This window comes from Amblyomma americanum, chromosome 3 (assembly GCF_052857255.1).
Source record: "Amblyomma americanum isolate KBUSLIRL-KWMA chromosome 3, ASM5285725v1, whole genome shotgun sequence".
NCBI lineage: Eukaryota > Metazoa > Arthropoda > Arachnida > Ixodida > Ixodidae > Amblyomma > Amblyomma americanum.
This window is the reverse complement of record NC_135499.1, coordinates 59,868,848-59,895,014: the sequence shown is the minus strand read 5'-3', so window position 1 is coordinate 59,895,014 and position 26,167 is coordinate 59,868,848. Positions and strand designations below refer to the sequence as shown.

Below are 26,167 nucleotides of genomic sequence, written 5' to 3'. Positions count from 1 at the left end.
GGGACAATTGCTGTACACACAACATACCGAAGCCCACAATAGCACAAAGAATGCGGCCTTCAACAACATACAAAACGCGCGAAAGCACAAGGGAACCGGCCCTCAACTGGGCGCTGTACCAACAATAAAAAAATCCTTCTGCGTCCTACTAACAATTGGAAGAAGAAAAACATGCTAGGAAAGATACGTTCAGGCATGCAGACGGAAGCACAATTCTTAGTTTACACATTTCAGTTACAGGACGACAAGCGCGAATCAGACCCTCTGGTAAAATCATAAAAAAAATCATACGTGCAACAACATTGCCATGAATACGGGTTAAAGAAAACATACTACAGTTTTCATGAAGTTATATGTACATCACAACAGAATCCCGACGAGGGCAAGACACATAATAACATGGTGCTCTTCGTCAGAGACGGATTAAATATAACCACACAGGGAACAGTTCACACAAGACAAAATAGGCACACTGGCATGAGCCTGTCCAATCATTTTCGATGTCTCTTAGCTGTGAAATCTTGGCGTTCCCCACTCTCACTCACTGCCCCATCGTGTGCTCGAGCCACAAGGAATTTTTACACCTATCGCAACCTGGCAGTGACAAAGTGGGTTAAGGCTGTGGCAATTAGGCATTTGTCCCTATCCCCCAGGATCGAACATGTCTGTTCGCATGAAAGTGTACATTGCGCGCTTCAGCATGCACCATTCTCGCATTCGTCCTGCTCTGGGGTTGTCTCTCTCATCTTCCTCGAAGGAGAGGCCGACCGTCTGCGCATATGGGGGGCAAGCCTCCGCGAAAAGCTTTAAATGCTCGTGTCTAGAGAGCCTCCTAGAACATGGCATGGCCAGCTCAATGAATTCATCAGCGACCTCTATTTTTGCGATCCACCTGTCGCCCAGACCCGCAAGCAGATCGCAGCTTGGGTCGCGCTTCGCCTCTATCAGCGGTAGTGTAACTTCGCTCCTTCCAGGGCATGCTGTGAAATCTTGGCGTTCCCCACTCTCACTCACTGCCCCATCGTGTGCTCGAGCCACAAGGAATTTTTACACCTATCGCAACCTGGCAGTGACAAAGTGGGTTAAGGCTGTGGCAATTATGCATTTGTACCTATCCCCCAGGATCGAACATGTCTGTTCGCATGAAAGTGTACATTGCGCGCTTCAGCATGCACCATTCTCGCATTCGTCCTGCTCTGGGGTTGTCTCTCTCATCTTCCTCGAAGGAGAGGCCGACCGTCTGCGCATATGGGGGGCAAGCCTCCACGAAAAGCTTTAAATGCTCGTGTCTAGACTAGAAAGCCTCCTAGAACATGGCATGGCCAGCTCAATGAATTCATCAGCGACCTCTATTTTTGCGATCCACCTGTCGCCCAGACCCGCAAGCAGATCGCAGCTTGGGTCGCGCTTCGCCTCTATCAGCGGTAGTGTAACGTAACTTCGCTCCTTCCAGGGCATGCTGTGAAATCTTGGCGTTCCCCACTCTCACTCACTGCCCCATCGTGTGCTCGAGCCACAAGGAATTTTTACACCTATCGCAACCTGGCAGTGACAAAGTGGGTTAAGGCTGTGGCAATTATGCATTTGTCCCTATCCCCCAGGATCGAACATGTCTGTTCGCATGAAAGTGTACATTGCGCGCTTCAGCATGCACCATTCTCGCATTCGTCCTGCTCTGGGGTTGTCTCTCTCATCTTCCTCGAAGGAGAGGCCGACCGTCTGCGCATATGGGGGGCAAGCCTCCGCGAAAAGCTTTAAATGCTCGTGTCTAGAGAGCCTCCTAGAACATGGCATGGCCAGCTCAATGAATTCATCAGCGACCTCTATTTTTGCGATCCACCTGTCGCCCAGACCCGCAAGCAGATCGCAGCTTGGGTCGCGCTTCGCCTCTATCAGCGGTAGTGTAACTTCGCTCCTTCCAGGGCATGCTGTGAAATCTTGGCGTTCCCCACTCTCACTCACTGCCCCATCGTGTGCTCGAGCCACAAGGAATTTTTACACCTATCGCAACCTGGCAGTGACAAAGTGGGTTAAGGCTGTGGCAATTATGCATTTGTCCCTATCCCCCGGGATCGAACATGTCTGTTCGCATGAAAGTGTACATTGCGCGCTTCAGCATGCACCATTCTCGCATTCGTCCTGCTCTGGGGTTGTCTCTCTCATCTTCCTCGAAGGAGAGGCCGACCGTCTGCGCATATGGGGGGCAAGCCTCCGCGAAAAGCTTTAAATGCTCGTGTCTAGAGAGCCTCCTAGAACATGGCATGGCCAGCTCAATGAATTCATCAGCGACCTCTATTTTTGCGATCCACCTGTCGCCCAGACCCGCAAGCAGATCGCAGCTTGGCTCGCGCTTCGCCTCTATCAGCGGTAGTGTAACTTCGCTCCTTCCAGGGCATGCTGTGAAATCTTGGCGTTCCCCACTCTCACTCACTGCCCCATCGTGTGCTCGAGCCACAAGGAATTTTTACACCTATCGCAACCTGGCAGTGACAAAGTGGGTTAAGGCTGTGGCAATTATGCATTTGTCCCTATCCCCCAGGATCGAACATGTCTGTTCGCATGAAAGTGTACATTGCGCGCTTCAGCATGCACCATTCTCGCATTCGTCCTGCTCTGGGGTTGTCTCTCTCATCTTCCTCGAAGGAGAGGCCGACCGTCTGCGCATATGGGGGGCAAGCCTCCGCGAAAAGCTTTAAATGCTCGTGTCTAGAGAGCCTCCTAGAACATGGCATGGCCAGCTCAATGAATTCATCAGCGACCTCTATTTTTGCGATCCACCTGTCGCCCAGACCCGCAAGCAGATCGCAGCTTGGGTCGCGCTTCGCCTCTATCAGCGGTAGTGTAACTTCGCTCCTTCCAGGGCATGCTGTGAAATCTTGGCGTTCCCCACTCTCACTCACTGCCCCATCGTGTGCTCGAGCCACAAGGAATTTTTACACCTATCGCAACCTGGCAGTGACAAAGTGGGTTAAGGCTGTGGCAATTATGCATTTGTCCCTATCCCCCAGGATCGAACATATCTGTTCGCATGAAAGTGTACATTGCGCGCTTCAGCATGCACCATTCTCGCATTCGTCCTGCTCTGGGGTTGTCTCTCTCATCTTCCTCGAAGGAGAGGCCGACCGTCTGCGCATATGGGGGGCAAGCCTCCGCGAAAAGCTTTAAATGCTCGTGTCTAGAGAGCCTCCTAGAACATGGCATGGCCAGCTCAATGAATTCATCAGCGACCTCTATTTTTGCGATCCACCTGTCGCCCAGACCCGCAAGCAGATCGCAGCTTGGGTCGCGCTTCGCCTCTATCAGCGGTAGTGTAACTTCGCTCCTTCCAGGGCATGCTGTGAAATCTTGGCGTTCCCCACTCTCACTCACTGCCCCATCGTGTGCTCGAGCCACAAGGAATTTTTACACCTATCGCAACCTGGCAGTGACAAAGTGGGTTAAGGCTGTGGCAATTATGCATTTGTCCCTATCCCCCAGGATCGAACATATCTGTTCGCATGAAAGTGTACATTGCGCGCTTCAGCATGCACCATTCTCGCATTCGTCCTGCTCTGGGGTTGTCTCTCTCATCTTCCTCGAAGGAGAGGCCGACCGTCTGCGCATATGGGGGGCAAGCCTCCGCGAAAAGCTTTAAATGCTCGTGTCTAGAGAGCCTCCTAGAACATGGCATGGCCAGCTCAATGAATTCATCAGCGACCTCTATTTTTGCGATCCACCTGTCGCCCAGACCCGCAAGCAGATCGCAGCTTGGGTCGCGCTTCGCCTCTATCAGCGGTAGTGTAACTTCGCTCCTTCCAGGGCATGGGGTGAATCCCCCGTAGTCACTGCTCTGATTCCCCTCATCTAGAGCCAAGCTTATTGCGGCGTTGAACGAGTCTGAGTTTTCCGGCTCTGAACAACCTCGCCTACCCAGCTGCTGTGGTGCTGGCTTCTCCGACGCCGCTGTGAGTGCTGCGCATGCTGGTTGAACGCACATGCCTCTTTCGCCGAACGCTGTCTGGCCTATTGGCGCTTCTACTGCCAACAACATGTCGCACTGGGCAAGCCGTCCGGCAAGGCAGTCCGTACCGTTGCGCTCATCAGCGCCATTAGCCTCACTAACCACATACCGGGCTACGTCGCAACACTCGATCTGCACAGTCTGACCACTGTTCGAATTTCGCCCTGGCACGTCCGTAGAACTCACCTCCACCCTGGCAATCAACGGCTGTTGGTGTGTGTCAACGCCCGTGGTTGACTGCACAACGTGTGGCTCCTCGACACCAACGACAGCTGTGCTGTTTGCAGGAACACGTGATTCCTCTTGTCTGTTCTCAATAGGAACGGACTGAGCTACGCTGCTGCTGTCCTCTTTATTCGCCTCATCGATCAGCGTTTGATCAGCGTCCTTGGCGATGATAAAGCATGGCTGAGTGTTTGCCGGCTCCTGCAATACACAAGCCGCTCTCCGCGAGCGTTGCTCCTCTGCAATCCTTTTCTTTGTCTGCCGTAGCTTCTCTTCGGCTATCGCTAACTGACGCTTGAGGTCTCGAATAATGACGTCACCTCTCTCCTTTTCTATGACTCGCTCGGCATCTGATATTAGCGCTCGCTCGTAGCCATTCCCATACTCATTGCCATATTCACTTTGCCAACTGAATGTAGCCATTGTGCCTTGCGTAATTCTAACCTTACGGCTCAAGCACTCCCGAGGCAAGTAAAGTGAGAATGGGGAAATTCACTCCGTTGTCTGGCTGTCGGTCATGGCACTTGCTTCGTGGCAGCAGCAGGTCACGTCCTGAGGCGCAGAAGTGTGGCCAGAATCTGTAGCTTGAAGCAGGCCCTTCACGTCCTCCCGGCCTTCAAAATCGCCAGCCGCGGGTGCCGCAGAAGTCGCCAGCCGCAGGCGCCGAAGAAGTCGCCGCGCTTCGCTCCGTCGGTCTCGCCTCACTGGCCCCTCAGCGCTGACGTGGAGCCTTGACTCCGAGGTTTCGTCTGGACTTTGGTACCCGGGGCTTCTCCCCAAGATTTTGTGCTCCGTCAATCTTCAGGAAGGTACTGCCTCCAACCGCTCTGCAGGAAGCCGCTCAGACGATCCTGGTCACGGCACCAGTTAAACTTTCCTGCCCTCCTACGGATGGGAACGGCGGTTAGCAGTACGAAGAGCACTTCGGGTCTTCGCCCGCTCGTCTGGCGACACGTTGCCGGTTGGGGCAGCAGTTCCAACTTCTCAAAGCAAAACTTATTTATTAAAGACGGGATTGAAATACAAGGTAGTGATGACAAGGCAGTTTAAAGAAAAGGCTGATAAAAAAAGGCTGTTAAAAACGGCCGAGCTTGAGACTCGGCGCGCTTGTCCTAAGTCATTCTTTGCAGCGGGTTTCAACCCCTTCGATAATTGGGCGGAGCTTTAGTAAGCCAGCTCTCGCCCAATTTGAACCAATAGCAAAGCAATTGCATCGTATGTACTGGTGGGCGGAGCCCAGGACTCGCCGTTCCGAGCCCAGTGGACCCCGCCAAGGGTGTGACATTCCCGTAGAGCCAATGGGGACGATTTTGAAATGCGACGGTGGCGGTGCCTGGGAGTTGGCGGTAAAGGCATAAATTGCTCAAAACTTTTTGAAACAAGCTCAGCCAAGCCAATCCAGAAAAATCCAATATGGCGGCGTTTGTTTACCCGGCTGGTTGCGGGCGGTTGCTCGCGCGTTCGTGGTGCTGGCGGCCGCTAGCTCGATGCAAGCTTCGTAAATACTGGTGACTTGCTGCTCCCGCGCTGCATTCCCGCTTGATTTCCTAAGTACTTACGACATCTGCTTACCCGCTTTTGCATTTCGATGTGTCTGTTGAGGCAGCACGGTGCATGGTGGCGAGCGGCGCGGCCAGCGCGGCTGATTAGCAGCTGCTTAGGGCGCTCGCTCGAGTACCAAAAACGTAAATAGTTTTCTCCAAAGAACAGTTTATTAAAGGAAACATCAGTAGTGACAATCGATGTACAAAAGTGATTTTAGGCATCTTGGGCATTGCAATATCAGTGACAATCGTTCTAAAAATCAAAATTAATAAATTCCATTATGGAAACCTAGAACACATGAGCGAGTGCACAGAGAATATATACAGGGTACAAAGAGGTAAGGTACTATCAAGGTAGGTCCGGTACATATAAGCATGGGCTACATTCATGTAGCATATGCTTTTGTGCAGGTTCAGATGAACAGCAGTGAAGTACAACATCCGAGATGTATTGAAATGTATCTGTCTGTGGCTATGCATACACACATACAGAGAAGGGCAGCGAAAAGTTTCAGCCTTTCACTCGTTGCATCAGACTAAGGACAACATAATATGCTGCAGTGCTATAACTTAGTAAACAGATGCCATGAAAAGAACTTAGGTAACCTTGGGCACGTTTAGCTCTTGGCAGATGAGTTACAGGCTTGCATGCTTTAGGACACAGCTCGTCTGCCATGCCCTATTTTGGTTTCTTTGTTTTGTAGATACCAAGGGGAGGAAGATGCAACCAGGGCAGGCCGAGAATTGTGTGGAGAAGCGACTTTATGAAAATTCTCTGAACAGTTGTGGCCGTGGCTGGTGACGAACAGTAATTGGAGGTCATTAATTCAGCTTGCGATGACACATTGGGGTGTAACAAAATATGCGTGCGTATAAATAACTCATCTGAGAAATGAAAACGCACAGGGTTCGTAACAGGCCAGTAATGTTTCTCTATGTGGCGTTATACTGCATCTACCACAATGTCCAGTTATTATATTACTGAATGGTAAATTGCAAGTGGTCCGTGTACTGTACAGTATCTGCAAACGCTTATGGACGCCACACAGTTCAGCGTAATGCGCCGGCCGCTGCTATTGTGCCCCGCATGGCCCATGTGTTGCTCCAAAAGGTGAAACCCCAAACGCTACAACTTCCAGAAGGAAAAAAAAAGCAACTACAAATAGCACCGCAGCATATTTCGAGCACGCTTGTATTGGACACCAGCAAACATGTCAAACATTTTTCATCTTATGCGTACACCCCTCTTAAATGTTACAGAGCCGAGCACCTGAGCCAGTCCGCGTTTGCTGCCTGTGGGTTCTGCTCTCTGTTTCATACATCAGGTGCAATGCTGTCAAAGCTAGCGCTCTTGTTTGCGCTGCCTGCATCCATGACCAAAAAGTAGTGCGTTCCTTGTGGTGAGCGAAACATGGTGAATGCTTTGCCTACAGGCTTACTACATGACGCATTTGTCATGAGCTTGATTAAATGCACTGTTATTGCTGACGACACGCTGTTGCTTTGTCAATCCTCAGACCACTCGGCCACAAAACAAGCACGGAATAACATACCTCCCTTCATTTTTTCTTGCTGATTACTTTCGTACATTTCACTGTGTTGTACCTTATGTATGAAATGAACTGTAGCTATCACCAATTTTCCCAGCAGCATAACAGAGGGCAAGCCATGACCAGAGGTTGCCAAGTTATATACCACAAGAACTCCTGGGTTCCGCAGAGCACTTTTTGGTTTTTGCGAGCACCTGAATCGATGTATGCTTCAACATTATGGTGTGCTTCACAAATTTACTTTTTGCACAAATGGCACTGTTACTGATCATAAGAACTATGGTTAGCATACAGCCAGTCATTAACTGAATTCTGGCATTCCTTGAAGGGCACTGAGCCTGTATACTTGTCACGCAGGAAGAAAGAGAAGCCAAAACAAAACGGTTTCCCTAGCACCTCTTGTAAGTTGTTAGCATTCAGCAATATTAATTTGAGAACCAATGGTCATAGCAATGCTCATACTAACAAGGCACACAAGGCTTCTAGAAGGCAAACTTGTACTTTGTAAAAGAAGTAACGCAGCAGGAGCAAAAGCAGTCAGTACAGTATATGTGCAATCGGAGCAGAATTACGGATAAACAGGTACATAAATACTTATATACATAAAAAATAAATAGTACAACAAAAAGTTAAAGACAGAGCACATGTGTAGTAAGTAGGCAGCATTAAAAATCCAAATACAATAATATCCTAACACAGTGCCTCATGAATTTAGCCGGCTAATTTGCGCCTCTTTCTGGCGGGAGCACTCTGTTTTGTTTTTGACGTCATGCTCCTGTTTAAAAAGGAAAGGTGCCAATGCAGCCTTGTGCGGCAGAATAATTTAAGGAATTTAATTTTGCAGCCTAATGAACAGAAAACAGCTTGCTGGTTAGGAATCCTCTCAACAAGATTCCTGGACACATTGGACAAATGAGCACAGCAAGAGATTTCTTTTCTGAAGGCCGAATCCAATTTCTTTATATAATTTAGACATGCCTCAGAAGTTGCGGCAATTGACTGAAAAAGGTGCTCGGGAACACCATTCTCCTTGAGTAGTGCAAAGAATTGGTGTCGTCTATGGAGAGAGCCACCGTCTGCTGCAAGGAGTGTTCCCTCACATGTGCATTCTGTGGTTCTCTGGTCAAGAAAGCTCTTCACAAGAGTGCCAGCGACATGGTACACAACATTTTCGTATACTATGTCAGGGGCATCTTGTGAAGACGCCTGCAAGTCAGATGAACCTGAGCCTTGCTGCCTGCTGTGGCTTGTGCTTGGAGTGCTGCTTGGTGACAATACTGCAGAAACACTCTCCAAGTTGGTGAGGAACGCATGTGTTGTCACTTCGCAGTTTCCTTGCGAAAGTTTGAAAAGTTGGCCAATCCAAATATGTTTTACAGCAGCCACGAATTGGTACACATTAGGTGTCTCATTGCAGCCATGTTTTTGACGAACTATTGCAAAAAAATTTTCCAACGGATCCTGCTGCAACCGACGAGTGAAAAGATGAGTGTAATCGAAATCTGCCTTTAGATCTGTCCACAGCAGAAGTAAGGCTTTGATTGTAATCTGCCAACCTTTGATGGTGTGTGGTTGCTTGTCCAGAGGACCACCAAAATGCCATTGGGCGATCCAATCTATGCACGACTCAAGGAAGACATGATGTTCCGAGCCTTCTGTCATTGCGTACCGCAACTTGTCGTCCTGCTTTTTCAGGGCCGAACTGTTCAGGCAGTCAAAAAGCTTATCCATCCTTTCCGTGAACTCTGCTGTAAATTTTGCATCAACAGGAAGCTCTTGAATGGCAATGAGAGTGAGGAGTGCCACAGATACGGATTCGCTGAACACTTGTGTGGCGTACTTCACTCTCATGTCAGCAAAGGGCATCCTGTAGATGTGTTGCTCTTTTAGTTTTTTTGCCAATCTGCTTTTGATATGCTCAACTGGTGTTTTGGAGGCCCGATCAATGTGACGAGTTTTTTTGTAAAGGGTTTCGATGTGTGTCCAGTCAACAACCTCAGAGCCAATGGTGAGCTTATGTCGTCGCAAATTATTTCTTGTGCATTTGATTAGGTGTGGGGTGTCAAACATGAAGTATATTTTGCGGTTGTTGACAACAAAATATGGTTCATGGATAGAATGGATGAGCATTCTTGACAGACTCACATTGTTCGACCCTTGATCACAAATGACCGCTTTCACCAGAAGACCTTTGGTTTGAAGCTGCTGAATTAAATCTAATAGCAGCTTGCGCATTGCAAGAACTGAAGTTGCATTGTGGGACGCTGCAAAGGCTACTGGCTGCATCCAACTTCTTGATATGCCAGACACCGCCATAACAAGGGCTATGTTTGCCACACGAGAAGTCCTAGTATTCCCATCATCTGTGAAGCCAATTACAATATCTTTTGATTGATCATACATCAAATTTTTTTTCAAGGATATTTCATCGAATAAAAGACAGCATGCTTTGTCTTGTAGTGGCCATTCTTTTGTAATTGATTCTATTGCATCCATGGCACCTGGAATGATACCAGGTGTCATTGGGATGTCTGCCAGCCAGCGCCTTAGCGTCCTCACATGTGGCAAATGGAGCATTTCTCTGAGGAAGCGATAAGCTTTTGGAGAGTGAAATAACAAATTGAGAGCGAATTGTTTCATTTGTTTTGACCAGTGCTTTTTGGATTTCGGAAATGAGCAGAGCCTGATTTGAGCTTTAACCAATTCAAAAAGGTCTTGTGGCAAATGCGGTTCAAGCTTGTTGAGAGCCTCCTGCTGCGTTACTCGCCTTGTGTCGTGCCTTTTCCTAATCCGACTCAGTGCCTTTCGGTACCTGTCGCTTCGAGAATGCAACTTCTCGAAGCGCTTTTTGGTGCGAGGGGTGTACACAACTGCGCCCTTCCTCCGCCGACTCTTGGGCGTTCCTGATGCTGGTGTCATCACTGGCTGTCTGACACTCTCTTTGGCACCGCTGAGGCCACTAGGACCAGCTTCAGCTGCAAAAAATATATAAAAAAAGCATATTTATGTTTGCCTCAGAGCGAGACCTACATCTACATCCCTCACAAAATCAAGATTAGGGTGCAGTCACAGGGCTACAGGTTGCCAAACTTGCAGGGCAATGTTTTTGTGTGAAATGATGAATACAGTCGTGCCCCGTTAATATGATCCTCGCTGATAGGGACAGTTTTTCTGGCGACCAACTTTACGCCTCGCTTAAATGGAAACTAGTTGCTCGTAATACAGACAGGGTAATAGTTAATGGATCTCATTGTTATCCATGTGTTTTGCCTGCTTAATATTCAGAGCAATTTTTCATGACAAGCTTGAGTTAAGCAAATGGAAAAAACCAGAAATATTTATGTGCAGTAAAGCGATACCTACACGCTGTTACGGGCCTGCCGATACCCATCATAAATATATCAAGGTTACCGGTGCATACTTTTTCATTGAAGTGGAAGGTTGTAGTTTGCAATAAATTCTAATGTTTTCTTGAGTACTTACCATAATCAGGTGAGTCCCATGATGCTGATGCAATCACTCTGATGGGTGTGCTTTGGGCAGCACCTGTCAAATAAATAAACACACTGTGGGAGGCTTCAACCAAGTATTTTAATTCTCAGGTGCACATTTTTAGCCTGGCTACGCAGCGTGTATGTGAATGGTAAGCAACAGGCTAGTGAAGCAATTTCCACAACAAGTACCTGAGAAGGCTATCCAATGTTTTCGTTGAGCTGAATGAAAAATTACCTGTAAATATAATTCTGTACAGATAACACAGGGGTCCACCACGTAAACAATGCATTCATACATATGCACACAGAAAAATATATGAAATACTAGTTGGTGAGCATAAAGTTAACACTTGTTTCTTCTCTTCTGAAACAAATGTCTGGCATCCGAAGTAGTGGTACAGTAAGATGTGCCGACGTGCACCTAATTATTGCACACCACGACATAATTGCACACTGCTGCTATTGCAGAGGGTTAATTTATTACGTGCAAATCTGCAGCAATAGTGCTGCAGTCCATTGTTGAATTTTCATAGATTATCACTGCACTATTAGTGCATTGCACCTACCTTCTTCGTCAGCTGGGGGAGGGGGCGTAGTCTGCACATCAGTGAGCTGCGGGGCACGTGAAGAGTGTGTGTCGTCTGCAATTAAACGACCACTTAGACACTCCCAATCTAAAGAAATCAGCCAGCAAAGTAATTACATATGTTTATTTTTTGTGCTATGACAGAGCCCTCAGCATAAGTAATACTGCATTACAGGGTTAGCCTGAACCAAATGAAAAGTTCTTCATTTCAAGCTGTAATGTAAAACAGATCCTGACTTAGTGCACCTACCTGTGTCATGGACAGCAGAATCTGCACCAGCAATTGTGCCTAGCCCAAGTGTTGATGGCAACGGCAAGTAGTCTGAAATATAGGTACCACTTAGTTACTCCCAAGGAAAACAAACCAACTGGTGTAGTGAGACATTAGGAATGTTTTCCTATGCAAGATTGCAGGAAGACTTACCGTGACCAAGCATGACTACCACTGGTGCAGCAGTGGACTGTAGTGGTGAAGCGGATTCAATGCCTATGCGAACAAGGAAAAAAAGATAGCCAATCAAGCTCTGCATAGCAGCACCTTCTGCTCAGTGCACAGTATGGCCTTGATGTTCTATTTGGAACGGTTTCTCTTGCTGGGAGTTAGTGTGATCTTAAATTGGGCTTAAATCGTTTTTGTGAGCTTGTAGGCAGTTACGATTAAAAAGGAAAAATTTGTGCGATCAATATACCGCGACATACAAAATAGCGCAGCAGCACACAGGAAGAAGAATGAAAACACACAAACGAACACTTTACTGTGAACCACGAGGCCATAAATTCACTTGATGTGCATTGTAGGAAATACAAATCAAACTGCAAACCTATCTATGAAGCGTGCAATGTCACCACTATTAATGCTTGCAAACTTATTCCCGAAATCATTCAGGAAGAAATCAGATAGCCTAAGTGACATGTGCATCGCTAAATATCCTGGCGGGTTGCTCCTCAAAGAACCATTTTTACCTTAGAAACCGGTAAAATGTTTACCCTCCATGCTTGCACAATATGCGGCCACTTCATGTATAATTACCGCCTCGTGTGTCACAATAAGCTGCTGGCAGTTTGTGCGTGTGTGTGTTCTTTCTTGACCCTGTGTGCTATTTTGGAGTGAATTCGCGCAGTCTGCCCTCTATTCACCGCAGCGAACAGTAAGTAATAATGACAAGAATACTAAATATAGAGTTGTAAAAATTATTTTCCTCACTGCTGCTGGAGTGCACTATCCAGCATCTGATTGTTAATATGGTTAAGAGAAATTTAGGCTACAACATGGTACACAACTGCAGTCTGATGCAACTGAAACAATGGCCACATGACATTGAAGCAGGAAAGTTTTGTGCCCGGGAAGTGATGTTTGCAGTTAGCCTCTATGAATGCAATTGTTCCCTTTGGTCTTACATTTACAGGATGGGTTTTTCTGAAAATAGTGCCCTCACCTTGTGCCGCACCTCCTTCATAGAAATCTGCAACAAAAAAGCCACAGGATATACTGAGGGATCAAGCTTGGGAAGAATTTACTGGGAGAGGAATTTTGCTTACCCGGGTGCACCAAGGCTCTCAGACGAGGCTGATGCACCTTCACGGAAGGGACTGCTTCATGCGTGAGCCTTGTGCAGGCATAACTAGTGAAGCAATCCCTCGTGAAGTGCTTTGAGCAGAGCCTGTATGTTTTGTAGACCTTTTCCCTTGGTGTCTCCAGGAGTTCAAGCCTATTGGCATATTTCAGCCAAATGGAGAATCTGAAAAACAGCCAAATAACATGATTTCATACATTTTAAAGGTTTGCATACCTCACTTCAGGAATGCTTATTAGCATCTCCTTACACAGCAAAGGGGTACGAACATTATATAACATATATGCGTGAAAACAACTGTGGCAGGATGCAAGCAAAATAAGACAGCAGTTTGTAACAATGTGCCACAGCCTGCTAGTCTATTGCTATGCTGGCCAATCGAAACGATGAATGAAATCACCTTTTTAATGTCTGGCTATGATCGACAAGCCAGAACCTTTAAAATTCTTGAGCTTATGTTTTATTTTGTGATCTGCTTTTGGTTTAGGTAACAATAACTAGTTCTTTGTTCCAACTGCTTTTTGGGTGCGGCATAATTTTGTGCAGCAGATAGAAATGGGGACAGAGCTTCACTGCAGACTTAAGCTCTATCTGATCATAGCAATTATTCCACTCACACTTTTCTCTAGGTAACTGCATACTAACCACCACCCATGATTCGTTCTTTTCTAATTCCTCCATTAAACACAAGTGCCAATGTAGCTATGCTATGGCAGACAGCTGCTTGCCCACAAATTTGAAGTCTGGATTAAGAACAGCAGGTAAATGAACCAGTAGGCACAGTTTTTCATCTTTTGCTTTCACTGTGATCAAATGGGAAGTGTGAAAGGGATGTGAGCAGAACATCAACAGGAAACACTGCTCTTTCAAGAAACTGAAGGTGCAGGCAAGTAGCATGGGTCCAGAAGAAGGGGAAAAAAGTGCTTAAGCAAGGGAAATGTCCCAAAAAAGACACAGACAAGAAGAAAGCGACCTTCGCCTTCCCCTCACCCACCCGCCGGAAACGAGCGTTTCCGGCGTACTAGGCGAAACTATTTGCGAGCTTCCCAAAAGCTGTCAAGGACAAGGCGCGAGATAAGAGACATATGTGAGGAGATGGGAATAATGCGGAGAGTTCAGAGCCCTCCAAGGTCAGTCGTGCGCCCCGCGAGAGAGCAGCGTAGAGGACAGCCGGGGTGGAGTGTGGAGCGAAATTTACAATGCTGGAGCGGCAGCACTACGGTAGGCAATAGTTTCGAGAAACGCTTCCACGGAGTACATGGGTGGTTGAGCGCGGATATCGCGAGGAAAAGCTCCGGTAAAAGTAAGAAAAACAAGACCGGCGGACTTTCTATATGCGGCTCACGGCGTGCAATGGACTTTCAGCGCGGTGTCCAACACTAGTGGTGTTAGTCTGAACAGCTCGATAATTTATGTGACGTGCATCACTGCTGCAGAAACCATGCACGAACACGCAAGAAATAATATTCAAGCGCGCTGAACTCCGTAAAGAAACAGCCAAACTGAGCATTACAATTACTCCGCTGACGACGCTATAGGCACAGAAGTTAGAATATTCATATTTAAAATACACTCTGAGGGCACCGGAATCTGCGGGGAATAAGCTTTTAAAGGCAGCGAGAAAAGTCAGTGAGTCAGACACACACACACACACACATGCGAACAAGCAAGCAAGGTAACTAACGGTCCCACGCTTATGAGAGGCAACGGCTGTTGGGCCATCTCAAACTGCAGCACCTTCCCTTAATTTTGCTTTAATGTCCTTAAACGTACTTATCAAACTCATCTCGCAAAACCAAAGCCACTGCAGTAAACAGCGCCAGGTAAAACTAGTTCTATTCCGTCGGCAATTTCAAATGGTAACGACCAAGGGCGGTCAAAACAAAGGCACAACGGTCGCCAACGGCTATGCAAAGAGGGATACGATAGTCAGTGAATTCATAAATACCTGTGGTCAGAAGGAAATCTGAAGAGATGTTCTCCACTCTTGCCGGATGTGCTGCACCACTTCGCGCAACAATACATATGCGACATGACGCTGAGGACGGTAATCACGCTGGTCCAGTGCGCACGTCGCGTCGGCAGTCGCTCGCGTAGTTTCGGTATGCTTGCGCCGGTCGCTGTCGTCTGCTGCCACTGCGCTGCAGCGTTGCCCGCGGCGGCGCTGGCGGCGCAGACGCGTTGTGTCATTTTCGCAATTTATTTCTTTGATATACTATTTTTAATGCTTACGACTGGTTATATTTTCATTCATAAGCATGTTTGTGTTGTCTACTATGGTCGAGAAATTTTACTTTTTATTAGGCTTGAGTCCAGCCGCGTTTGCCGCCAGATACCAGGATCGCTGCAATCGTTCCGACCGTGGCGACACTTACGGCGCGGACGCGCAACTTGCAACATGCCACAGCACTGACCCCGCTCCTCCTGGAACGTGCAGGGCGCGTGACTCCGCGTACGCAGCTCGCTGCACGCGCATTCGACTGATTGCCACGCATCGGAATTGCCGTCTCCGTTGACAGCAAAGGAATGTCTTCAGCGGGACAAGGTTGACTGGGCGCCAGAGCCGAAAGATTAGTGCCGTAGCTCACCCTAAGCGCGGGCGTCACGCCTCGACGTACATTCCTCGATTTCTTCCGGGCATGACTGCTCCTGGTAACAGGTGCGGGGGGGGGGGCACCTGCCCTGTGGGCTTCCACTTAACAGGAAGGTTGAGGGCTCTGTCTGGATGGAGATAGCCTCGCTCTTCGCTGCTCAGTCCCCATTAAATCCGTTGAGCATTGTGGGCCACCTTTTCTCAGCCTCGAGTAAGGAAGGAAGGAAGGAAGGCCTCAGACGTTGCTGGCACATACCCACTACGGGGGAGTGGCCAAGACACAGGCGGTTAATTTCTGGATAGAGGAAAGTTTTGACGGGAAAAGGAGTGCTGATAGTATGTAGTCTGATAGATGGAAGACGGAAGGACAGGGGTCCTGTTAACTTCGAGATCGAGGACGGGACAATGGATTAATGTGCATAATAGTATACAATGCCTGTAATGTTTCAATTTCGTACTGACTGAGAGCGGGAAAAAGAAATTAGAATAGGAGTCGCTGCGTTTCTTGAAGAAAATTTTGCACAGTAGAGCGCACACCCCTGTCGCTTCGTCCAAGCAAAGAAGCGCCAATGGAAAGAACAACCGCGGAGGACACAGGCAAACACAGTTGATGAAATTGAATCTGCAAAATACGCTTCCTCAAATGAGAGAAGCGGCGGCAGAACAGCAGGAAGTGATCTATTGTCTCAGGTTCGGCACAAAAAGGGCACAATGAGGAAGCCGCCATGCCAGATCTGTGAAGGTCGCAATTTAGAAAGGGAACCCGGCAACACAAACACGTGAAATAGACCTATAGTCTGCGCGAGCGCCAGTCTTTGGTACTTCAAGGATGCAGAAGATGCTGATATTCGGGAGATGATGTAAGAGCCGAGGCAGCAAATTCCTGAAATATTGTGTAGCTGCGAAACCTCACCGGAGCCGTATATGCACTCGTTGGCAGGACATCAACAATTGGGCCGCAGAGAGAGGCTCTTGCTAAGGAATCTGCAACTTCATTGAAGTGAAAGCCCATGTGACCTGGTACTCAATGCAACCTTGCCGAATTTAGATGGAGCGGAATCAGGAACTTAAAGAGGCGTAATGCCCGAGACTGAGTGGGTGAGGATAATGAAGAGCAAATGGACAGAGAGTCTGTCATAACCACGACCTGGGAAACGGTAGTTTCTAATTTTCGTAAGGTTAAATTACTGCTAATAATTCAGCCAGAAAAATTGGAGTGAGTCATGAAGACGGAGAGAAAAAGACCAATCCAGTGAAGGCGACAAAATTCCCACACTTGGCTTTTCGCGATCCTGCGAGGCATCGATGGCAATAAGAACATGAGAGGGAAAGGACCTTAGGTGGTCCTGCAACAGACCCTGAACAAGCCGGAAGGGCTGCAGCTTTGCATTCAATGGGAAAATGTCATCGAATTCAATCTGGACAGATGATGAGTTGTTATACATTTAGCGGACATTTGTGAAATGAATATTTATGGGATCAAGGAGGGACTGCACGTAACATATCTGCGGAGTATGAAAACGAGACCAGGCGGCACTAAAAATGGCGGAAGGTTGACTAAGAAATATTATACTGGAAGCGTGAAGAGGTGATTCGCACAATTTTAAAAATGTTTGAACTGTTAAAAGGCGAAAACTAGCTGATAACGATGGGATTCGCGCCTCAAGGTGCAGAACAGCATTGGCGACATATTTTGGAAGCCCCAGGCAAAGGCGCAACGCCTCACGCTCCAACAGCACAAGAGGGCGAAGTTTATAGGCAGGAGCTCCTGAGAATAAAACACACCCGAACTCCAAAATTGGGCGGACGTACATTTTATAAATCATCAGAAGTGTACGCCTTCTCATGCTGACCTAGCACAACAAAGCCTGCGTAGGATGCCAATGGCCCGAACTCCTCTTGCAGAAACTTGCTCAATATGTGGCCGCCAGGATAGAGTAGAGCCGTATATTACTCCGAGATACTTCACCGTCTGAACTTGAGGTATTCTGTTGTTTCTATAGACCAGGCAGATATTTAGAGGAACAGAAACCGGAAATACTAACAATGAGCATTTATTTACATTGAGGGACAGATGAATTCTTCCTAACCAGTTGTCAAGAACATTGAGGTAATTTTGCAGGGTTCGATAAAGAGTGTGAATGTCACCTGTTGATGCAAAAAATGCAATATCGTCGTCGTGCACATAAGTTTTCACGTTTTGAATTCACAGAATGGAGCTTAGAAAAAATGTTAAAAACAACAGGCGAGAGAACTGATCCTTGCGGTACACCTCTTGTCTGTGGAAATCTCCTTGAGGAAACACCCTTTTGGCAGCAGTAAAATTCTCTATTTTCCAAAAAAAACAACAGAAATCCAGGCTACAGAATAGCTTGGGAAGTTCAGTTCCTGTAATCTTAGTAACAGAGTCGAGTGCTCAACGCTGTCGTATGCTTTACTGACATCCAAGGTGACAAGCGCAGCAAACTGTTTTCTATTGCGAACTAATTTAATACGACTCCCTAGGTTAGTATGAGCACACCAAATTGAACAACCCGGCCTGAAACCAATTTGACATGGATTCAATAGAGCATTTTCCGAAATGAATGACATGACACGGCTGAGAAGGACCCTTTCCACCAATTTAACTAGGTTCGATGTTAATGAAATAGGGCGTATGTTGTATAAAGTTAAGCCCTCCCCTTGCTTTTTAAGCAATGGCACTATTTCAGCAAGACGCCACTCATGAGGTATCCAAGAACCTTTAATAGAATGGTTAACTAGAGCCAACAGGTCTTCAGGAGATTCATTGAACAAAATTTTGATCATAGATGAAGTGACCTTATCGGGGCCAGGAGCCGCTGGGGATAAGCGCAGAACAATTTGCGACAGCTCAGGCACAGAGACCTCAATGAAATCACTTGAGGTACATGTGAATGTAGCAGGAGAAAGTAGAGCAGATGTAAAGCGAAGCTTTAGGCCACACGCAATATCCTCTAAGGCCTTTGCGATGTCAGCAGGGGACTGAACGAGGGATTCAATGTTGGCAGCAGGTGGAATCACCTTGTTGCGCCTCATGAAATTAAACAAAGCTCGTTTATTTCCTGATTGTGAAAGGAAATCATATTGATTTGTATTATACTCCTCCTTTGGGCGGGCGATAGTGCGCTTAAATGTTGCTGCAACATACTTATAATCCAACCAATTTATTGGGCATTGATTGATGAGAAGTTTCTTCCAAGGTGCTTTCCGTCGTCTATATGCACACGTGCACTCAGCATTCCACCAATTGCTCGCGATTGCACCCTTTGTGCTCTTAAGCAAAAATTCAGACTTTTGCCTTGCATTCTCCAGTACCGAGCATAGATGTGCAGCCTTGCTTTCGGCACTTGTCTGAGCGCGAGTGTCTGAAGTGATTTGGAGGGCTGATTTTAGCGTGTCTTTAAAGCAACTGTAATTTATTAACGTGCGCTGATGTCGCTCAGGGAGAGTTAATTTACACGCAAACTTGAAACTAATCGGTACATGATCACTGTTTGTTGCACGGACAACAGGCGCCCAATACATAGCAGAGCGGCATTGACTCCGAACAAACGTAGGCAATCCGGAATTCTTGCAGGTCAAGTTGTCAGAAGCCCAATCAAATAGTCTAGAACCAAAGCTGTCTGTTTTAAACCCCCACGTCGCATGGTTCGAATTGAAGTATCCAAGTATAGAACCTGAGATCGGCTACTAGACATGAGTGAGTCAAGGGGCCGAGTGTTACGCACACCAGACGAGAAATATGCACTAGCTACCGTAAAGGGCTGTTGACCTGGGACACTGAGGTCAAACGCAAGGATTTCACATTCATTGTCCGCATATTTGAAAGAAATGCATGCTCTGTGGCAAAACTTTGTAGAGATGAGCACTAACAATCCTCCCCTTCGTGATGACCGGTCAAGCCGGAACGGACGGTAATCCTTGAGATGATAATTGAAATTTGCAGTTAGCCATGTTTCCTGTAAAGCAACTAAATCTGGTAGAAGCTGATTGCATAGGCAATTTAAATCTGTCGAAGCTAAGAACAGAGATCGACAATTCCACTGGAGTACACTTAAGAACCCTATCTTGGCTGGAGTGCCGCAGCCGCGACTGCCTTTTCTAGAATCGTGGTCTTAGCATTTTGACTTGCAATACTTTTATTTGTCTTTGACTGGGGGCAAGATGGACCTGTAATATTCAGAGGAGACCCACTTCGTTTCCGGGCGCGGAGATCAGACTCCATATCCATACAGTCCATAAGAGGATGCGTCCATAACGCTGTTCGAAGGAGAGGCCTGAGAGGTCTCTTGTTGCTCACATTGTTTTTGGCCTAGTGGAGCGGAATCGATAATTACAGAAGGAGGGGTAGCTTCCGAAGCCAAAGAAGACAAGAGCGGAGCGGTGGACGCCTGCAGAATATTGGTCATCTGAGCAGCTATGACCTGCGAAATGCACGTGGACACGGTTTCCATAATGCGATCCATTGCATTTGCCACAGCTTTCTCAACTGCCGCTGTAATAGCCTGGGACCAACTAGAATCCATTATGGGTGGACATTTGGCGGCCACACTAGAGTAGGCTGAGGTTCTCTCCTTGACTGCGGCAAAAGCCTCTCTCCGCGTGCATCTGCGCTTGTCTATAAGCTCGAGCACCTGAACTTCTTGTGCTCGTGCAGGACAGTCAGGCGAATCAGCAGAGTGAGCACCGCTACACAAACAACATTTCTCTTGCTGTTCAGGACATTCCTCTCTGCAATGACGTTCCCCACAGGCACAGCAGCGTAAGGCCGATTTGCAGGCTTTGCCGCTGTGGCCAAATCGCCAGCAGTTTTGACACTGAAGGGGCCGAGAGTTAAGGCATCTACTCGGAAAACCAATGGCCACACCTTAATCTCTGACGGGCAAAATATTCCTGCAAATGTGGCAATGACGGACTCCGTAGGAATTTTTACTCCGTCAACCATCCTGCTGCATCAATGGACAGCAATCACTCCCGCAGGCGAGATGTTCTCAAGCTTTTCCACAGTGCTCAATCGAGACTCGAGCCCTCGGACCAAGCCCATGGAACATGCTAGATGAGGCGGAAGGAATGCGCTCACCGGGTAGTTGGCGAAGGTCGTACACTTTAGCAGGCATTCAATACAGTCTTTATCCGGTGACCTGCACAAAATACCGCACCTGCCGAATTACCGGACATCAGTAATGCGCATGATGTGCTTGAATATGGATCGAAAAGCCACCTGTACTGCCTCCGGGTTGTTCAGTCGGATAGCGCCTCCATCGGAAGACACTAAAGCGACCGGAATGCTCGAAAATCCACTGCGGAAAAAGAGATCAATTGGGAGCTGGTCTTGAGAAAGAGATGCCGACGAAGGGGAAAACCCCTGGCCAGGAGAAGAAGTAGACATTAAGCTCTCGTCCCGCGCCCAATCACGCCAGAACCGGAGCAAGCAGGCATAGACAAAAAGAAGGATAAATTTATCAAGTTTGCGCAACACCGCCAGGTACTTAGCCGCTACCCCGCAGCCTCGGGTTTAAGCTCTAATCGTTTTAGTTCATTTTTTTTCTTTTTCAGGTTCGCCCCTATGGCGTTCATTCTCTTCTTCCCACTCTCGATGAGCGTCCTTCCTAAGCTTACGTGCTTTTTCCTCTTGGTCTGCTTTCCTTTTAGCCTTCCGTACCGCCTCCTGTACAGAGTTCCACGCATATACAAGCTGATCATTATTTTCGACGTGCTTGTAAATGGCCTCGCATAGCTCTAATTGTGTTATTTTGCTCTGCAATTGTACTGACAGTTCCTCGCATAACAACAGCAAGTCCGACTTCGGCGACTGTGTTTTTATGGAGGAAAAACGCTAAGGCGCCCGTGTGCTGTGCGATGTCAGTGCACGTTAAAGATCCCCAGGTGGTCGAAATTATTCCGGAGCCCTCCACTACGGCACCTCTTCGTCCTTTCTTCTTTCACTCCCTCCTTTATCACTTCCCTTACGGCGCGGTTCAGGTGTCCAACGATATATGAGACAGATACTGCGCCATTTCCTTTCCTCAAAAACCCATTATTATTATTATTTCATTAGGTCCATGACCTCGCTTTCTAAGCTTTGGCTCTGCTGTCTCAAAAAAAATGTCGTGAGAGTAACCCATCTCTCTTGACAAACACTCGATTCCCAGTTGTTCAAGATGATTCTCTCCAAGTCTGAAGCCTGGAAAATCCCATAGCAAAAGCCGAAAAGCTCAACCGTAGTAAGCACGATGTCGCACGGTCCATCCCAGCTGCTGCCAACCAGTGTTGGAGATGGGGCTTCAACCACATCGCAGGCTACCAGTGTTGGGAATGGGGCTTCAATCCCACCCCTGCCAACATGGTTGGAGATGAGGATTCAACCCCAAAGCAGGCCACTAGTGTTAGAGATTGCGCTTCAACGCCACCAGTGCCCCCAATGTTGGAGACGGAGGGGGCCCTTGAGTAGGCTGACTCGATTAGCACCGCAGGTCTCGTCTCCGAATGACGTTGTCGGACTCCGTTCAGGAGGGAATCTTTACAGTAGGGTTTATTTGCATTTTTACAACAATGAGGATCAAAAGCGGGGATCTATCAGAATGCACTCGCGGTCAAATTTTATAGCGTTAATCTGCCCCAGATTCCTCAGGTTGAGGACGCCCTCGACGGGGTGGGAGTGGCCCGAAACTTTCACTTGTTCGTACAAATTTACACTACCGCACATCTGGGCACGCCCCTGTCACATGTTCAGCCTGGGAGAGATGAGGCTGCCGTCCGGTTCTCGTCGCCTGCCGAAAGGGATGTAAACTGACCAGTCGAAGGTTCTCACGCGCTGCTCACGCCTGTTCTTCATCAGATGACAGCCGACGCGCAAGGCCAGAATGAAAGGTCGGGAATAGGAGCCTAAAGTGGTCGATTGTCCTTAGAGATGCTTGCGAAGGTTGGGGACGATGACCACCAGCCCACAGCGGTGCTCGGCACGCTGACGAGCCACCGGAATTGAGGCCCCTTTGTTCCCCGACATAGTCACGACGATTGGGGAAGACAACGGCCGCTCGCTCGTCACATCGGAGTCGGAGACTTCGGAAAGGGGCTGTAAGGTTTCTGGCGACAGCCCGTCTGGTTCAGCAGCGCAGTCGGCCCGGGACGCCTGCAGCCGGGGTCACTGCACGGTGATAGGCATCTTGATTCCCACGGCCGGTCCCCGCTTGGTTTATTGGATTCGAGACGGAGGATTCTGCTGCCGTTTGTAAACAACATTGTTCCCGGAAGATCTACCGTGCGGTACGGAGGCAGTTATCGACCACCAAAACTGAGCAGGGGTGGCTCACGCCTTCAACTGGGCCTGCTCGCCGGCGCCTCGCCGATTCGGACTTCCCGGAAGACGTGTCTGGCTTGGCAGGGTGAGAACTGTCGTTCGGACGCGGAGACAACGCTCTCTCTGGTGCGGGAGATGGTCCAACGGCACCCTCTCTCTCCGGCGAGGCATGTGACGGGGGCGTGTCCCTATGTGAAGTGGTGTGTGTACGACAGCGCAAGTTAGGCCACGCCCAACCTGGCGAAGACCTCCTCGAACCCGGGGAATCCTAGGGACCGGACCCTTTTAAACCGGACGACGAGTGCTATGGGAAGGAATCCTCAATCATCCTCAGATCTTCTCAGATCCTCCGACCTATCCCCATCACCCTCAAATGGGTTCCTAAATCTTGTAAATAATGTAAAATAAACCCCCGGTACAGTTTCCTTCATAACCAAGTCCGACAACGCCATTCGGAGAAGGGACCTGCGGCGCTGAAAGAGTCAGCTCACTCAAGGACCCCTCGTCTCTAACAACTGGTTGGCAGCAGCTGGGATGGACTGTGCGACATCGTGCTTTCTAAACCGGTAAGCGTTTCGGCATTTTGCTATAGGATTCGCCAGGCTTCAGATTTTGAGAGAATAACGTAGAATCACTGGGAAGTGTATGTCAATTGAGAAAGAGTAATCTCACGACATTTTGAAGATAGCATTGCCAAAGCGGAGGAAGCGTTGTCATGGACCTCATGAAATTGTCAAAGTCGGACTTGCTGTTGTTATACGAGGAACTGTCAATAGAAGTATAGGGCAAAATTACAAAACCTGAAATATGCAAGACAATTAAAAAACACGTAGATGACGATCAGCTAGCAGAGAAGTGGAATTTGGTACAGGAGGAAAAAGAAAAAGGGAAGCGGAATCGAAAAAAAGAGAAAGAACGACAAAAGTGGGAAGCTGAAAAGAAGAAAGAAATCTAAAGCGATTGCAGCTTGAAAGCGAAAATCGAAAAAAAGGCGACAGTGCGAGAGCCGGGTCTCCTGAAAGAGCAAGCGATGTACAATCATATAGAATGAACAGATTCATGCAGCCCCATGAAAGTGGATGGGACATAGGATTGTACCTGAGAAACTTTGAGAGAACTTGCAAAAGGGAGAACTTTGCTCGCAGTACATGGCCGCAACGGCTTCTGACACTCTTGTCATGTGAAGTAGCTGAAGTCATAGCGAAACTTAGAACACAAGACACAGCTTACTACGAAAAAGTCAAAGCCAGCCTGCTTAAAAGGTACCGGCTGTCAACCGAAGCTGTCCGACAGCGCTTCAGGAACACAATGACAAACGATAGCGAGGGCTATCCGGATTTCGCGTATGGCCTAAAGTCGAATCTGCTAGAGTGGCTAAAAGGAGCCGAGGTTTATGAAAGCCGAGACAAAATCATCGAGTGTTTTTGCCTTGAGCAATTTTACCGAAGCATTCCCCAAGTGGTGAAACTGTGGGTTCAAGACAGGGAAAGAGTCGACACAGTTGAAAGGGCCGCTTAGCTAGCAGAGGAGTACGTTTCGCGCAGAAGGTTGATCACCGTAAAGGGTGCGTCACACGCTCGAAACGCGATGCGAGATAAAGGGCCTAACAGAAAGACGCGAAGTGCTAGAAGTTCGGAGCAATCGGAGGCAACGAAGGTAGCGCCAGAGAAGCATGAAGAACAGGCGGAGAGACAGGGAGCAGATAAAGCCGCGAAAAAAGAGTCTGAGGCTAGTAGGCAATTTCGTTGCTACAACTTCAATGGTGTCGGGCACTTTGCAGCCAAGTGTACAAAGCAACGTTTGGAGTTCTCACGCGTCGAGGATAACGCCTAGAATCTAGAGCTCCTTAAGCCATACCTGCACGAGCTGCACGTTAACGGGAAACCGTGCAGGGTGCTTCGTGATAGCGCCGCGACGATGGACGTTGTCCACCCGTCTTACGTGTCAGTGGACGATTTTACGGGAGAAGTCTCGTGGATAAAACAGGCAGTAGAAAAACACAGTGTATGCCTTCCCATAGCTAGAGTGAAAATTTGTGGACCGTTTGGAGAGCTAATCACTGAGGCCGCAACTTTGAATGCCGTGCGACTTCAATATCCTTACCTCTTTTCGAATCGATCAGACCAATTGCTACGCGAGAGAGGCCAGAAGCTCGGAAGCGGGGTGATACAAGCTTTGACAAGGTCGAAAACTCGTCAGCTCGCATCTCAACTAAGTCAGGATCCCGAACCTCAGGTAGCCAGAGATGCAGCAGCCAGCATATTGTTGCAATCAAATGAGGAGGGAAGGGAACCAACGAGGAATGAAAGCCAGACAGCTGACCGAGCAGATGAGCGACCAGGGACTTCAACCACTAAGTCGGTAGATGAGGCAGAAAACGCTGAAGGATCGGTTTTATCTCCAACATCGCGTAGTTTTGATCGCCTTCTGCAAGTGAACAGGGACTCACTAATAAAAGAACAGAAACAGGATCCCACTTTGGAAAGACTGCACCTTACAGCTAAAGAAGGCATCGCGAGACGCAACATAACGATGCATGAGAAGGGAGGCTTACTATACCGACACTACCAGGACAGAAAAGGCAAAACAGTTGATCAGCTGGTCGTGCCCGAGAAATACAGAGCGGAAATTCTGAGTCTCTGCCACGGAAATGGCTGGGAAGAACAACTGGGAATCAATAAAACAAAGGAGCGGCTATTAATGGAATATTATTGGCCGGGTTGTTTCAAAGATGCAGAACGCTACGTAAAATCAAGCGATGCGTGCCAGCGCGTGGGCAAGCCGGGAGAGACATGGAAGGCTCCACTGAAAATTGTACCATTGATCTCGGAACCCTTCCGCCGGCTTGTAATAGACACATTAGGCCCTTTGTCTAAAACGAAATCAGGCTATAAGTACTTGCTTACTATGCTATGTCCCGCCACAAAATTTCCCGAAGCAATTCCATTGAAGGACTTGAGCTCCACAGAAATAGTTGACGCCCTTTTGTCAGTGTTCGCGAGAATAAGATTTCCGGCCGAAATCAAGGACCATCAGGCGACGGTCTTTACAAGCGCATTGACGACCACATTCCTAGACATATGCGGAATAAAACTGTTGCACAGCTCGGTGTATCATCCGCAGTCTAACAGTGTAGATAAATGGCATTCGGTGCTGAAGCGGGTGATACGCGCTCTTTGTTATGAGCATAAAGCAGACTGGGAGGATTGTCTGCCGGCCACACTTTTCGCTTTACGAACAGTCCCCCACGAAGCAGAACTCGTGTACGGAAGAGCCCTCC

General features: G+C 48.0%; 2 long non-coding RNA genes across 2 annotated transcripts; both read right to left on the bottom strand.

Annotated features, from left to right (window-relative positions):
* Positions 1-9,939: 9,939 nt before the first annotated feature.
* On the bottom strand, positions 9,940-11,448 carry LOC144124617 (uncharacterized). Its single transcript, XR_013313240.1, has 3 exons — positions 11,380-11,448; positions 10,803-10,865; positions 9,940-10,294 (listed from the first exon to the last, which is right to left on the bottom strand). It is a non-coding gene; the product is annotated as an uncharacterized LOC144124617 (long non-coding RNA).
* A 395-nt stretch (positions 11,449-11,843) lies between these two features.
* Positions 11,844-13,025, bottom strand: LOC144124616 (uncharacterized). Its single transcript, XR_013313239.1, has 3 exons — positions 12,939-13,025; positions 12,836-12,862; positions 11,844-11,886 (listed from the first exon to the last, which is right to left on the bottom strand). It is a non-coding gene; the product is annotated as an uncharacterized LOC144124616 (long non-coding RNA).
* Between the last annotated feature and the right edge of the window lie 13,142 nt (positions 13,026-26,167).